The sequence below is a fragment of the Salvelinus sp. IW2-2015 genome, linkage group LG32 (genome assembly GCF_002910315.2).
Source record: "Salvelinus sp. IW2-2015 linkage group LG32, ASM291031v2, whole genome shotgun sequence".
Lineage (NCBI taxonomy): Eukaryota > Metazoa > Chordata > Actinopteri > Salmoniformes > Salmonidae > Salvelinus > Salvelinus sp. IW2-2015.
Window position 1 is genome coordinate 32,674,769 of NC_036871.1, and position 16,707 is coordinate 32,691,475.

The following is a 16,707-nucleotide window of genomic DNA, read 5'->3' on the forward strand; positions in this document are numbered from 1 at the left end:
GATTGTAGGACTGCCGGGGTGTTAAGCATATCCCAGTTTAGGTCACCTAACAGAACAAACTCTGAAGCTAGATGGGGAGCGATCAATTCACAGATGGTGTCCAGGGCACAGCTGGGAGCTGAGGGGGGTCGGTAGCAGGCGGCAACAGTGAGAGACTTATTTCTGGAGAGATTAATTGTTAAAATTAGAAGTTCGAACTGTTTTGGTATGGACCTGGAAAGTATGACATTACTTTGCAGGCAATCTCTGAGATTGCAACTCCTCCCCCTTTGGCAGTTCTATCTTGACGGAAAYTGTTATAGTTGGGTATGGAAATCTCAGAATTTTTGGTGGCCTTCCTAAGCCAGGATTCYGACACGGCAAGGACATCAGGGTTGGCAGAGTGTGCTAAAGCAGTGAGTAAAACAAACTTAGGGACGAGGCTTCTGATGTTGACATGCATGAGGCCAAGGCTTTTTCGATCACAGAAGTCAACAAATGAGGGTGCCTGGGGACATTCAGGGCCTGGGTTTACCTCCACATCAACCGAGGAACAGAGGAGGAGTAGGATGAGGGTGCGGCTAAAGGCTATCAAAACTGGTCGCCTAGAGCGTTGGGGACAAAGAATAAAAGGAGCAGATTTCTGGGCGTGGTAGAATAGATTCAGGGCATAATGTGCAGACAGGGGTATGGTGGGGTGCGGGTACAGCGGAGGTAAGCCCAGGCACCGGGTGATGATAAGAGAGATTGTATCTCTGGACATGCTGGTTATAATGGGTGAGGTCACCGCATGTGTGGGAGGTGGGACAATGGAGGTGTCAGAGGTATGAAGAGTGGAACTAGGGGCTCCATTGTAGACTAAAACAATGATAACTAATCTGAACAACAGTATACAAGGCATATTGACATTTGAGAGAGACATACAGCGAGGCATAAAGTAATCGCAGGTGTTGATTGGGAGAGCTAGCTAAGACAACAGGTGAGAGAACAACAGCTAATCAGCTAACAGAACAACAGCAGGTAAAATGGTGATGACTAGGCAGAGAGGGGCGGATTAACTACACACAGAGCCTGAGTTCGCGGCTGGGGCCGACAGATAAAAAATAAACAGAATGGAGTACCGTGATTAATGGACAGTCCAGCAGGCATCAGCTATGTAGCCAAGTGATCATAGTGTCCAGGGGGCAGCAGTAGATTGAACAGGGAAGCCGCGGAGTGGTCGCCACTACGCTAGCACGCGGGCGACACGGCGTTTAAAGTTAGTAACCCGGGGCTAGTAGGAGCATCTGCTCCGATGGAGGCCGGTTGAAGGCACAGCGGTTGGAGTATTCGTCGGCAGACCAGTCGTGGTGGTGCGGCGGGGCGCCGTGTCGACAGAGGATCCAAGCCAGATGGCGAAAGAGGTATTGTAGAATTTAGTTTGCTAGCCGGGAGATGCGCCTGGCTCACGGATGGCTTCTGTACTGGGTGCCACGGTGGGTGCTAGCTAGCTGTGAAGATCAGAAGTAGTGGTCCAAGGATTACGGCAGGAATCCGGCATTGTAGTGGAGAGACAGTCCAATACTGGTAGACCGGCGAGTATTATCCAGGCTAAAAACAGGGCTGGTATCTGTGCAGAAGGTAAAAGCCGCTAGCAGTGGCTAACAATGACTACATAGCTTGTAGCTAATTAGCTTGTTAGCTTCTGGTGGTTCTTGAATGTGTTCTAAAATTAAAAATAATAAAGATTCCGTATCACATTGGGTGAGGCAGGTTACCGGAAGGTATAATCGAATAAAAAATGGAAAAGAGCGAAAATAAAATTGAAATATATACAAAAGTACACGAGAGGACGAAACAAAAACACGTCTTCACTGCTACGCCATCTTGGATCCAGATTCTGATTCTGATTCTTCAACGGCAACCACGGCGAAGTTCTGAGATGGAAATCCAGCGAAGGATGATCCGATCCAGAAGAACGGTCACGGCACCACTGTAACAGTACTCTTCTTGAGTTGTGTACAATCGATCATCGACACAAACTCCAATTTGTAGCACCAGTCATGGAGCTTTATTCTGATAGAAACAGTACAAAATTGCACGTCATGCAATGCACGGTTCACCATCCAACTCTGCACAAAATATACTGTAACGACCCTGGGTATACAGTGGGGAGAACAAGTATTTGATACACTGCCGATTTTGCAGGTTTTCCTACTTACAAAGCATGTAGAGGTCTGTCATTTTTATCATAGGTACACTTCAACTGTGAGAGACGGAATCTAAAACAAAAATCCAGAAAATCACATTGTATGATTTTTTAGTATATATTTTTCATTTTATTGCATGACATAAGTATTTGGGGTATGGGGGTGGGGGTGCTGTTTGTAACATTCTCGTCCCTAACATTAATTCATTAAGTGATTTTATTTTTTGGGCCACTGATCTTGAATGTGTGTATTATTAATTATTTATTTTCCTTTTCCAGAAATTCATGGAATACCAATTTAATAGTGTCTCGGGTCTACAGGAAATCCTGTTAATCTTGCCCTGTATTAATATTCATGTTGTGTAAATAAATATGTACCACATTTGTTTAATTTTTTTTTTTTATAAAAACCACCAGCATTAATTGTAAACTTTTTATGCTATGGTGTGCCCTAATGAACAGGAGGCCTACATACAGTTTTCCAGTCAAGTGATTCTGTCTCATTCCAATCAGCTCTTAGCCAACGCGTTGACTGTTATAATTCACAATTGTTCTTGTATACACAAGGCAGTAGCATCACCTGTTCCAGTAAACAGAGTCTAAATACCTTTTCCCGTAAGCGATGTCAATCTAAATCCGAGGCGGTTGGTAATGGGAGGACGGCTCAAAATAATGAGTGGAATGATATCTAACACTTGGAAACCAGGTGTTGTGTTTGAGACAATGCCATTACTATGAGCCTGTCCTCACAGTTTTAAGTTCCACCAGCCACCTCTGATCTAAATGCCATACAATCAGTTCCTTGCCAACAACGTGCTCTGCAACAATTCATTTGAAACCTAAAATTCTTAGTTTGACAAGGAAGTAACCGCAACCGTGCAGCATCCTTTCCCATCAATCTAGACTCAAGTGAATACCCGTATCAAATGGCTGTTCGTGACGTGTTGGCTTTCACCTGAAAATGCCTTACAGTTACTCTAGCATAATCCCATGACGGGGTTTCATGATTGTAAAAATATTATGTACCTCTGATTTAGAGGGGTTGGGTTAAATACGGAAGACACATTTCAGTTGAATCCATTGTTGTACAACTAACTCGGTATCTCCCTTTCCCTATATAGCTGATAATGAGATTTCTTGGTATCACCTTGAATTGAAAAAAGTTACTTTGAAAGTCACAACACAATCATTCTTACTGTCAGAATATAGGGTGCATACAGTGCCTTCAGAAAGTATTCATACCCTTTGACTTGTTACACATTTTGTTGTTAGTCCCTGAATTGAGAATTTATTTAAAAAAACTTATTTTTAAAGTACACACAATACTCCATAATGGCAAAGGGGAAAAAAATTACATTTATTGAAAATGAAATACAGAAATATCTAATTTACACACGTATTCACACCCTTCAGTCAATGCGTGTTACAATCACGTTTATCAACGATTACAGCTACMTTTTTCTGGGTAAGTCTCTAAGAGCTTTGCACACCTGGATTGTACAATATTTGCAGATTATTCTTTTAAAAGTTCTTCAAGCTCTGTTAAGTTGATCGTTGATAGACAGCCATTTGCAAAATATTGCCATACATTTTCAATCTTATTTAAGTCAACTGTAACTAAGCCACTCAGCAGGATTCAATGCTGTCTTGGAAAGCAACTCCAGTGTAGATTTGGCCTTGTTTTAGGTTATTTTCCTGCTGAAAGGTGAAATTGTCTCCCAGGTTCTGTTGGAAAGCAGACGGAACCAGGTTTTCCTCTAGGATTTTGCCTGTGCTTAGCTCTATTCTGTTTCTTTTTATTCCCCCAAAAACTTGCTAGTCCTTGCCGATGACAAGCATACCCATAACATGATGCAGCCACCACCAAGTTTGACAATTTGAAGAGTGATACTCAGTGACGTGTTGTGTTGGATTTGCCCCAAACATAACACTTTGCATTCAGGACATAAATTAAATTTATTTGACACATTGTTTTGCAGTATTATTTTAGTGCCTTTTTGCAAATAGGATGCATGTTTTGGAATATTTGTATTCTATACTGGCTTCCTTCTTTTCACTCTTTCATTTAGGTTAGTATTGGGAAGTAGCTACAATGTTGTTGATCCATCTTCAGTTMTGTCCTATCACAGCCATTAAACTCTAACTGTTTTAAAGTCACCGTTGGCCTCGTGGTGAAATCCCTGAGCGGTTTCCTTCCGTTACGGCAACTGAGTTAGGAAGGACGCCTGTGTCTTTGTATTGACTGGGTTTATTGATACACTATCCAAAGTGTAATTAATAACTTCACGTTGCTCAAAGGGATATTCAATGTCTGCTTTTTTGGGAGGGGCGAGACTGTAACAAAACAAAATGGGGGAAAAGTAAAGGGGTTTGTACTTTTCTGAAGGCATGTCAAGACCAAAATTATTCTTGACCATACATGTCTTGTCAAAATTACCAATTGAAGAACGCAGTGTATGGTCTATATTATATATCGATACAACAAAGAATTCCAATGTACATGTATCTATTGCTTTTAATACCTACAAATGGCAAATAAACTACTTGAACTTTAATTATTATAGAGTATAGCCTACACGCCAGTGATCTGTTTTCAAACAGTGAGTTGTCATTCTAGTGAAGCCAGATATGATTGTCCCCTCAAGATGAGATGAATTCCCTTCAGTAGGGCCATGCAATAATACCTTAGATGCCACAAATAAATCATATAATCTCTGTGTGACCTTGACAGATTTCATATAAAATGTCAATGCGTTCATCAGGGTAGAACATGCATGCCCCATCTTTCATCACTTTATCTGTAGAATCATTATCTGTTGAAACGATGGCTTCCACTATTGGTCTGCTATCAATGAATCTCTTTCTCAGTGCATCACTATCTGGTTATTGTTATGACCCATAACAGGCTTGGCAGAAAGTCACTTAGTTTTGGATTTGTGTTTACTGATCAATAAGATTGTGACTTACAGCTGGAAGGCGCGTGGAGATGGAAAAATACAGGGCCACTTTTGGAGACCACCACCAGTTGGTGGCGCTCTTTATCAATGTGAGTTGTACTCACCACACACAGGTTGCTTTTGGCATTTATACCTCAATACATTGCAAGCATTTAGAATTGGAGATAAGATACTGGCTACATTTAGCCTAGTCCTTGATGAAAAATCATTATTCTTAATGGAAAAGCTCAATTTAAATTGTTTTCAGGCCAGAACAAAGCTCAATTTAGGTTTGGGGAACCAGTGAAGATATGAGTTAGTTGTGTGTGTTCATTTTAGACTTGGATCTTTTGTGAAGAATAGTAGCTATAATTCTAAACCATTATGCTTCCTGTCAAGTTAAGTGGAAACTTTTAATATTCACAACCACCCACAGATTTGCACGCACACACACATACACACACCTGAGCAGCAGAGGAAAGTGATAGTGGCAGATAGGTTATATTGGCGATGCACTTGACAATGGTGTGTAAACAGCGGAAGGTTCATAATGAGTTTAAATGAACCTGTGTACCACAGAGTGCCATAGTGCTTCTGTCTGAGACACACATCATGTGGGGAAGCTCGCTTAACTTCCGTTCCTTTATTTATGACATAAATAAATATTGTTTAGGTAACACACTTGTCTTGCTGTCTCCCACAGTATATGTCGTTTCTTGACGTATACTGTATCAAATGGATGTTTTTGACAGTACGGTGAGCATACTGTATATTACTGTATAATATGTTCCTTATTTTTCTCTCTATCACTCTCTTTCTCTCTCCTCCACACCTGGATGTTTTGTTTGTGAAGTGTTTACTTAACAAAAGGTGGATTTCTTATCTTAGACTGCCACTGGGTTAGAGGACCAAACAGAGGAGAGGGAAAGAGGGAGGGGGAGGGAGGGGAAGAGAGAGGGGGGAGGGAGTCTGAGAGAAAGAAAGGTCAGCAGTAGGAGTGGGACAAAGGGAGAAAATAACAGAAGTGAAACATATGCTGGGGAAGAGAGAGGGAGATGGGAGATAGACAGAGAGATAAAAATGTCAGCATGTGGGGGATGCGGGAGGGTTTGGGGAAAAAGGAGAAGGGATAGAGAAAGAACAGGGGAAAAGAGGTGGACAACGTGAAAATAGGAGATGTAGGACTCCTTTAACAACTATAAATTAACTAATTGTTGACCGTAAGGCGCTACAGAGGGTAGTGCGTACGGCCCAGTACATCACTGGGGCCAAGCTTCCTGCCATCCAGGACCTATACACCAGGCGGTGTCAGAGGAAGCCCAAAAAATTGTCAAAGACTCCAGTCACCCTAGTCATAGACTGTTCTTTCTGCTACTGCACGGCAAGCGGTACTGGAGCGCCAAGTCTAGGTCCAAAAGGCTCATTAACAGCTTCTAAACCCCAAGCCATAAGACTCCTGAACAATTAATCAAATGGCCACCGGATTATTTACATTGACACCCCCCCTCCATTTGTTTTTTTACACTGCTGCTACTCGCTGTTTATTATCTATGCATAGTCACTTCACCCCTATCTACATGTACAAAATACCTTGACTAACCTGTACACCCCCGCACAATGACTCGGTACCGGTACACCCTGTATGTAGCCTCGTTTTTGTTACTTTATTGTGATATTTTTTATAATTTTTTACTTTAGTTTTTTGGTAAATATTTTCTTAACTCTTTCTTCAACTGCACTGTTGGTTAAGGGCTTGTAAGTAAGCATTTCACGGTAAGGTCTACACATGTTGTATTCGGCACATGTGACAAATACAGTTTGATTTGATATAGATAATTTTATTGAGTGGTCAGACAGAAAAATACTGTACACTAGATTAAGACGTCTGCCTTTGAGCACAGCTCATTACCTGTGAAACTACACTGTGTGTGTGTGTGTGTGTGTGTGTGTGTGTGTGTGTGTGTGTGTGTGTGGTGTGTGTGTGTGTGTGTGTGTGTGTGTGTGTGTGTGTGTGTGTGTGGTGTGTGTGTGTGTGTGTGTGTGTGTGTGTGTGTGTGTGTGTGCGTACGCACATGTGTATGCGCATATGTGAGTGTACAGTGTATGTGAGAGGGTGGGAGGCAAGTGAGGGCACAATATAGGGAAGGACACAGGTGTTTGCCCTTTCTCTCTCTCTCTCTCTCTTTGTACGCAGCAAAGCCTCTGATGGTGAAAGGATGGATTTTCCCTTGAGCAGGACCCTGGTCACGGTGAGTGTGACACACCTATAAACAACCTGATTTCTCTGCCTTCTGCTACAGTCCTTCAGTCTATCAATCTTCCTACTGTTATTTCAGTATGCACACTCTTGTCTTTATATTCATTTATGTTTCCACCAATTACAGTTGAAGTCGGAAATTTACATACACTTAGGTTGGAGTCATTAAAACTCGTTTTTCAACCACTCCACCAATTTCTTGTTAACAAACTATAGTTTTGGCAAGTCGATTAGGACATCTACTTTGTGCATGAAACACGTAATTTTTCCAACAATTGTTTACAGACAGCTTATTTCACGTATGATTCACTGTATCACAATTCCAGTGGGTCAGAAGTTCACATACACTAAGTTGACTGTGCCTTTAATCAGCTTGGAAAATTCCAGAAAATGGTGTCATGGCTTTAGAAGCTTCTAATAGGCTAAAAGACATAATTTGAGTCAATTGGAGGTGTACCTGTGGATGTATTTCAAGGCCWACCTTCAAACTCAGTGCCTCTTTGCTTGACATCACGGGAAAATCAAAGAAATCAGCCAAGACCTCAGAAAAAAAATTGTAGACCTCCACAATTCTGGTTCATCCTTGGGAGCAATTTCCAAACGCCTGAAGGTACCATGTTCATCTGTACAAACAATAGTATGCAAGTATAAACACCATGGGAACCATAAACACCAGCCATCATACCGCTCAAGGAATGAGACGCGTTCTGTCTCCTAGAGATTACCATATTTTGGTGCGAAAAGTGCAAATCAATCCCAGAACAACAGAAAAGGACCTTGTGAAGATGCTGGAGGAAACAGGTACAAAAGTATATATATCCACAGTAAAACGAGTCCTATATCGACATAACCTGAAAGGCCACTCAGCAAGGAAGAAGCCACTGTTCCAAAACCGCCATAAAAAAGCCAGATTACGGTTTGCAACTGCACATGGGGACAAAGATCATACTTTTTGGAGACATGTCCTCTGGTCTGATGAAATACTATTATTCTGACATTTCACATTCTTAAAATAAAGTGGTGATCCTAACTGACCTAAAACAGGAAATTTTTACTAGGATTAAATGTCAGGAATTGTGAAAAACTGAGTTTAATGTATTTGGCTAAGGTATATGTAAACTTCTGACTTCAACTGTATGTTATAATGATTGAAGTCATAGTTATATAATGTCATGTAATGGTTATGGGATCGAATAAGAGTGAATTCCCCTTGGATTATCACTGCAAAGTGTTAAATAAACAATCCTGGTTAAACGTACAAAATGTTGAACACGGTGAAGTTGAGATGATTTAATAGTGGCCATAAATTGTTGTAATTCAGTTCAGCCGGAGGTCAATGTGTCTAAAGCTATGCACAGTTATTTTAGCCGTCTGTTTTCCATTAGTCTGTATTCCTCACCCTTCTTCATCCCCCTTTTCACCTCGTTCCATATCTCTGTTCTATATTTTATCACTTTTGTCTCTCCTACTTTCACTCAGTCTTTCATTTTTGCTGTGTTTTTCACACATTTGTTCAGAGGGTTAACATTTTAAATATGATATAAACACATCAGTATCTTTGTCAGCAGCTACCATACATCAATATATACAGTACCATTCAAAAGTTTGGACACACCTACTCATTCCYGGGTTTTTCTTTATTTTTACTAATAGTGAAGACATCAAAACTATAAAATAACACATATGGAATCATGGAGAAAGCAAAAAGTAGCCACCCTTTGCCTTGATGACAGCTTTGCACACTCTTGGCGTTCACTCAACCAGCTTCATGAAGTAGTCACCTGGAATGCATTTAAATTAACAGGTGTGCCTGGTTAAAAGTACATTTGTGGAATTTCTTTCCTTCTTAATGCGTTTGAGCCAATCAGTTGTGTTGTGATAACGTAAGGGTGGTATACAGAAGATAGACCTATTTGGTAAAAGGCCAAGTCAATATTATGGCAAGAACATCTCAAACAAGCAGAGAGAAATMAATCATTACTTTAAGACAAGAAAGTCAGACAATCCGCAAAATTTCAAGAACATTGAACATTTCTTCAAGTGCAGTCGCAAAAACCATCAAGTGCTATGATGAAACTGGCTCTCATGAGGACCGCCATAAGAAAGGAAGACCCAGAGTTACCTCTGCTGCAGAGGATAAGTTCATTAGAGTTACCAGCCTCAGAAATTTCTGCCAAAATAAACGCTTTACCGAGTTCAAGTAACAGACACATCTCAACATTCAACATCAACTGTTCAGAGGAGACTGCATGAATCAGGCCTTCATGGTCGAATTGCTGCAAAGAAACCACTACTAAAGGACACCAATAAGTTGAAAAGACTTGCTTAGGCCAAAAAACACAAGAAATGGACATTAGACCGGTGGAAATCTGTCCTTTGGTCTGAGTCTAAATTTGAGATGTTTGATTCCAACCGCCGTGTGTTTGTGACAGTGAGAAGCAGAGTAGATGAGTAGATTTCGAGTAGATTTCGACAAACAATAATTTATCTGATCTTCCCTGTTGTTTTGCTCCACTTTTTGATTTGCTTCCTGTCTTTAAGTTTGGAGTGAGTTTTAATTTTGTTTCCCTGTTCTTGGGCAAATTTAGTGGGTGCTCATGGTGGGTGTCTTTTAGGTCCCCGTTGTGGTTTCTAGTCAACTTGCAGCGGACACCCGCATGAGTGTCTTTCAGAACCCCTCCTATATGTTTATTTATTTAACCTTTATTTAACTAGGCAAGTCTGTTAATAACAAGTTCTTATTTACAATGACGGCCTACCCCAACCAAACCCGGACGACGCTTTGCCAATTGTGTGCCGCCCTATAGGACTCTCAATCACGGCCGGATGTGATACAGCCTGGATTCAAACCAGGGACTGTAGTGACGCCGCTTGTACTGAGATGCAGTGGCTTAGACTGCTGCGTCACTCGGGAGCATATAAACCCACCTGTTTGTTTTGTTTGTGGTCAGTGACTTTATATTTGTTACCCCTTCTGTTAGAGTGACAATTTTGACATTTTTTGCTGGGGAACTTAACAAATTTGAGATGATTATTTTCCCGCAGATGGTTCTGCATCATCTCAGTTATTCAACCAGAGATATAGCATATCTCTATGTATTGGTCTGCCTACAGAATATTATTATTATTAAATGTACGTAATGGAGAATGGATTTTATTTCAATGTACCAATATGTGGAACAAATCAATTTAGGCCCAATGTACAGAATATATACAAAAGTATGTGGATACCCGTTCAAATAACTGGATTAAGCTATTTCAGCCACACCCATTACTGACAGGTTTACAAAATCAAGCACACAGACATGCAATCTCCATAGACAAACATTGGCTGTAGGATGGCCCTACTGAAGAGCTCAGTGACTTTCAACGTGGCACTGTCATAGGATGCCACCTTTCCAACAAGTCAGTTCATAACATTTCTGCCCTGCTAGAGCTGACCCGGTCAACTTTAAGTGCTGTTATTGTGAAGTGGAAACGTCTATGAGCAACAACAGCTCAGCCACTAAGTGGAATGCCACACAAGCTCACAGAACGGGACCGCTGAGTGCTGAAGCGCCTCTGTCCTCGGTTGCAACACTGACTACCGAGTTCCAAGCTGCCTCTGGAAGCAACGTCCTTCCGTACAAGAACTGTTCTTTGAGAGCTTCATGAAATTGATTTTCTTGGCCAAGCAGCTGCATACGAGCCTAAAGTCACCATGCCCAATGCCAAGCATCGGCTGGAGTGGTGTAAAGCTCTCCGCCATTGGACTCTGGAGCAGTGGAAACACATTCATTTGGAGTGATGAATCACGCTTCACCATCTGGCAGTCCGTCGGACGAATCTGGGTTTGGGGGATGCCAGGAGAACGCTACCTGCTCGAATGCATAGTGCCAACTGTAAAGTTTGTTGGAGGGGGAATAATGGTCAGGGGTTGTTTTTCATGGTTCAGGCTAGGCCCCTTAGTTCCAGTGAAGGGAAATCTTAATGCTACAGCATACAATGACATTCTAGATGATTCTGTGCTTCCAACTTTGTTGAAACAGTTTGGGGAAGGCCCTTTCCTGTTTAAGCATGACAATGCCCCAGAAAGTGAGGTCCATACAGAAATGGTTTGTCGAGATCAGTGTGGAAGAACTTGACTGGCCTGCACAGAGCACTGACCTCAACCCCATCGAATAGCTTTGGGATGAATTGGAACGCTGACTACGAGCCAGGCCTAATCGCCCAACATCAGTGCCGACCTCACTAATGTGCTTGTGGCTGAATGGAAGCAAGTCCCCACAGCAATGTTCCAAAATCTAGTGGAAAGCCTTACCAGAAGAGTGGAGGCTGTTATAGCAGCAAAGGGGGGACCAACTCCATATTAATGCCCATGATTTTGGAATGAGATGCTTGATAAGCAGTTATCCACATACTTTTGTCCAGTGTATTTCTAGCAGAGGAGGCTGGTGAGGAGGAGCTATGGGATGGCTGGAATGGAGTCAAACGTGGTTTCCATATGTTTGATGTTCCATTCTTCAAATTAAATCAAATTTTATTTGTCACACAGGTGTAGACCTTACCGTGAAATGCTTACTTACAAGCCCTTAACCAGCAATGCAGTTTTAAGAAAATATTTACCCCCTGTACCGGTACCAAGTCAATGTGTGGGGTTACAGGTTAGTCAAGGGGTTGGGGGTCAATGAAAATAGTCTGGGTGGCCATTTGATTAATTGTTCAGCAGTCTTATGGCTTGAGGGTAGAAGCTGTTAAGTAGCCTTTTGGACCTAGACTTCGCGGTCCGGTACCGCTTGCCGTGTGGTAGAAAACAGTCTATGACATGGGTGACAGGAGTCTTTGACAATTTTTTGGGCCTTTCTCTGACACCGCCTAGTATATAGTTATTGGATGGCAGGAAACTTGGGCCCCAGTGATGTACTGGGCAGTATTACCCTCTGTAGCACCTTACGGTCGGATGCCAAGCAGTTGCCATACCAGGCGGTCAGGATGCTCTCGATGGTGCAGCTGTAGAACTTTTTGAGGATCTGGGGACCAATGCCAAATCTTTTCAGTCTCCCGGGGGGGACCTACACAGGTAGGTGTCTTCACTCATCAAGCTGACAAGGTAAAACTGGAGGTTGTTTACCACAGTAACAGTCGGTTCCCAGTGGTCAGCTTGTTCCTGTTCCCTTCCTCAGCCTGAATCTCATTCAGACACATAATGCTGTTATGGCTGATGGGTAGTCTGAACAGTCTGTGTCCGTGCTGTGCTGCTGCACTGCTGCTTTCCCTGAGAGCAGATGTGATGTCTTTTTGTGTTTGTGTGATGACGTGTGCGGGCCTATGTTGTGATGTGATTCAGTTGAGAGATGCCATAATAGGTTGCAGCCAACCAGCACCAGACAAACGGAAACTATTAATAGATTAATAATAAATGTGATAATAATATAAATTATTAAAACATGTCTGATTCTTCCCTCAAATCAATTTGTGTGCCTCTCTAATGTTAGAACAATGTACAGTTCAATAAGGGAAAAGAAACAAAAAAAAATCTTTAAAAAAATCTAAAACAACATGCAAATGAAAAACGACTAAACGAAATAGATTGAAGACAAATAGTTTTCAGTATTTCCCAATTAAAAACGGTTTATTTAAATGTAATTCCCAACCAACCCAGAGCCGCATAGGTAAACTGAGAAAAAGACAGAGCAGGGTAATGCTATCTCACATTGTTGTTAAATTAGCTCTTGCCCGTGGGAGATAGCATGTGACAAATTGACCAGAGTTTTGGGCTTGGCCCCACGCAGTCTGGCAGTGGATCTTTCCAGCTGCGCAATGTCCAAGTACATAAGCAACCAACATCTGCAAAGGGAAATACCCGGTTCAAACCAACTCCTTAGAATAGTTTATTTGCCTGCTGTTAATGCAGCCATAACAATCCGCCTCTCTTGATAAGATAAGGAAATGCTAGGGTAACAATCCAGCAGGAGGAGGGATGGTAGGATCCGGTAGGATCCTGCCAAGAATACAATTTAAAACAATAACAACATGAACCCTAAGAGACTTGACCTGTACACAGCTCCAAAACCTTTGCATTTAATTGCCCACTTCAGATTGGGTACATGTATTACATAAATCACTATCCACAAGCTTCATTTTGAGCCTTTGCTCTGGGTAAAATAAAACCTTTGAGTAAATTTGAAATTAATAAGTTGATGGGCAAGTCTCTTAGAAGAGGTACAAATATTGCCCCATATCGTGGTCCAATCCCATTCAAACCCTGCACTTTGTAGGTCCTTCTCCCAGATCTCCATAACAAGTAGATGTTTTATATTATGAGTTACTAACCTATCATACAATGAGGACACCACTGGACATGAAAGTGAATTCAATAAAGATTGGGAGTTTGGTTTGGTGTCTCATGGTACACCGTAGATTTTCAATGCTGTACGGAGTCTAAAGTAATAAAAAATATATATATAATACAAAAAACAGGAAGAACCAGGGAGAGAATATGACTTTCAGACCTTGAAAGGAAAGAAGCCCTTGCATGTTGAAGATGGCCTTCACTACCTTGCTGAGACCATGAGGAAATGTAAAGGGCATGAGGCCAGATAAAATAAAATTGTTATTCCAAAAAGGTGATGACTCATTAAAATTGCAAGTTGTGCCCAGATAATTATTGATTTGGTACCAAACAGTCCATTTATTTTTTATAATAGATCCCATAAAAGATTAGGACGTTTTTTGCTTTATCCCAGAAGAAGGAAGATCCTGAATTTTATTTGGATGTGACTTGACTTCCTTTATTTTCCGCTAAGGCATATCAGATGAAGAGTCAAGACAAATAGTCAGTGACCTCAGCTGGAATGCCTAAAAGTAGAGTTTAAAGTAGGGTAAAGAGAGCCCTCCAAACTTTTGGGGGTATTGTAAGGAGGAGAGACTAATTCCAGGACATTTCCCATTCCAAATGAAATTTCTCACCAAGATACTGTATCTACAGTGCATTCGGAAAGTATTCAGACCCCTTCCCTTTTTCCACATTTTGTTACGTTACAGCCTTATTCTAAAATGGATTTGATAAAAATGTTCCTCATCAATCTACACACAATACCCCATAAAGACAAACCGAAAACAGGTTTTTAGATAAAAATAAAATCAGAAAAACCTTACTTACATCATAATCCAGACCCTTTGCTATGAGACTCGAAATTGAGCTCAGGTGCATCCTGTTTCCATTGATCATCCTTGAGATGTAACCCCTCCTTCCACCCCTCCTATCACCCTTCCTTCCACCCCTCCTATAACCTTTCCTTCCACCTTTCCTATCACCCCTCCTCTATAGTGCAGTGTCTCCCACCACCATGCCGGCCATAGTGAACCTGCTCTTCAACATGGTGTTCACCAACACCACCATCTCCTTCTCCCTGGTGCTGCTCCTGGTCAGAGTGCTCTCCCTCCTGGTGGGGGGTCGGAGGTCATTTGCTTATGTGGCTGGTGCTGATGTGTAACCCACGGCGACGCTCCAAGCCCAGCTCCGTGCTGCTCCTCAACCTGAGCCTGGCCAACCTGGGCACCCTGCTCACCCTGCCCTGCGTCCCTCTCAGCGACAGCTCCCAGGACTGGGAGCTAGGGGACCGTATCTGTGTGACTTCATAGTATGGTCATTGAATGAGAATGACCTAACCTTTATTTTGCGCGGAATGGATGAAAACATTAAAAGCATCACGTGAATGATCCTATATTTAAAATAATAAAAAGAGAAATCCAACCAGGGACAATAGTCTTCCAACTGAATTCTATGGACAAGCAGATCGACTGAAAGTAACCATATTTCACAATTTCATTCCAAATTCAAAATTGATGCTGTAAAATATGCTGCCGGGCTTCATCACCTCCCTGACGGCCGGAGTGCATATCCAGTATTTAGTCTGGAAACCTTGTCGATGCTCAGGTACCGCATAGTGGCCCCACCTGCTAGAACACCACCAGCCCCACTGAAGTGGAAGTATAGGAATTATGGAATTACACTACTCATCTACACTCAGTTGTACCCACCTCCGCTATATATTCTCCTCTCTCCCGCTCTTTTAGTGCCGGCATCGTGGCAGTGATCTCGCTAGTCTCTGTCACCATGGCCATTCCCCAGCTATATCCATTTTGACGGTGGGTGTATGTAGTCTGTGGCTGGGTTTCCTGGTGCCAGCCTTCCTGGTCTACTACGTGGCGCTGCTCCTTTGCATTGCCCTCAACTCTGGACTCATCATCAACCACCTCCTTTGCTGCCGGGGCACGATGACTGCAGACCGCCACAACAAGAAGGCCACGGCGCTCCTGATCCTCTCCACGCTGTTCTTCGCCATCATCTGGCTGCCTTACTACACCCTGGAATTCGTCAACGTCAGCTCTGCTGCCTCGCCTATCAGCCAACAATCATTCAGGCGTGAAGGTGTCTCCCGTTGCCCTTTTCCTACCTCAACTCGTCTGCTTCCCCGACACATAGGAGTCTCTACTCTGGGAGGTAGCGTCTCTGTCGGACATCATGTTGGTGTGTTTAGCGTCCTGCTGAAACCCACCCCTCTCCTTCTTGTTGTCTTGCCCAGTGGTGCGTCAGCTCCATGCCCTCCTACTGTCAGAGGAAATGCTTGGGAAGCCTGCACCCGCGTATCACCCCCGCGCTGCCACCACATTTTCCTCGCCTCCTCCCGGCACACCTTGCCACTCAGGCTGATCCAGTGAGATGAGCACATACGCACACACACAATGCAATTACACAACCAATTTTGATTACATACATGCTTACACAGTTTGTCACAATTACTTTTCTTCTAACAGGCTATAACTTTAAAACCTCTTGTTAATAGGGGGCGCTGTTTTCACTTTGGGGAAAAATCGTTCCCAAATTAAACGGCCTCGTACTCTGTTCTAGATCATACGATATGCATATTATTATTACTATTGGATAGAAAACACTCTGAAGTTTCTTATATTGTGGGTTTTGTGAAAGCTATGTTTGCAGTGAAAAAATGGCGTTGTGTGTTTGGCTATTGTGGTGAGCTAACATAAATATATGTTGTGTTTTCGCTGTAAAACACTTAAAAAATCGGAAATATTGTCTGGATTCACAAGATGTTTATCTTTCATTTGCTGTCACATGTATTTTCATAAATGTTTTATGATGAGTATTTATGTATTTCACGTTGCTCTCTGTAATTATTCTGGCTGTTTTGGTGCCATTTATGATCATGGCACCAATGTAAAACCAGGATTTGTAGCTATAAATATGCACATTTTCGAACAAAACATAAATGTATTGTATACATGATGTTTAAAGACTGTCATCTGATGAAGTTGTTCAAAGGTTAGTGATTAATCTTTCTCTC

At 42.1% G+C, this 16,707-nt stretch overlaps 1 pseudogene; it reads left to right on the forward strand.

Annotated features, from left to right (window-relative positions):
• Positions 1-14,688: 14,688 nt before the first annotated feature.
• Positions 14,689-16,055, forward strand: LOC139023433 (somatostatin receptor type 3-like; annotated as a pseudogene).
• Positions 16,056-16,707: the final 652 nt, after the last annotated feature.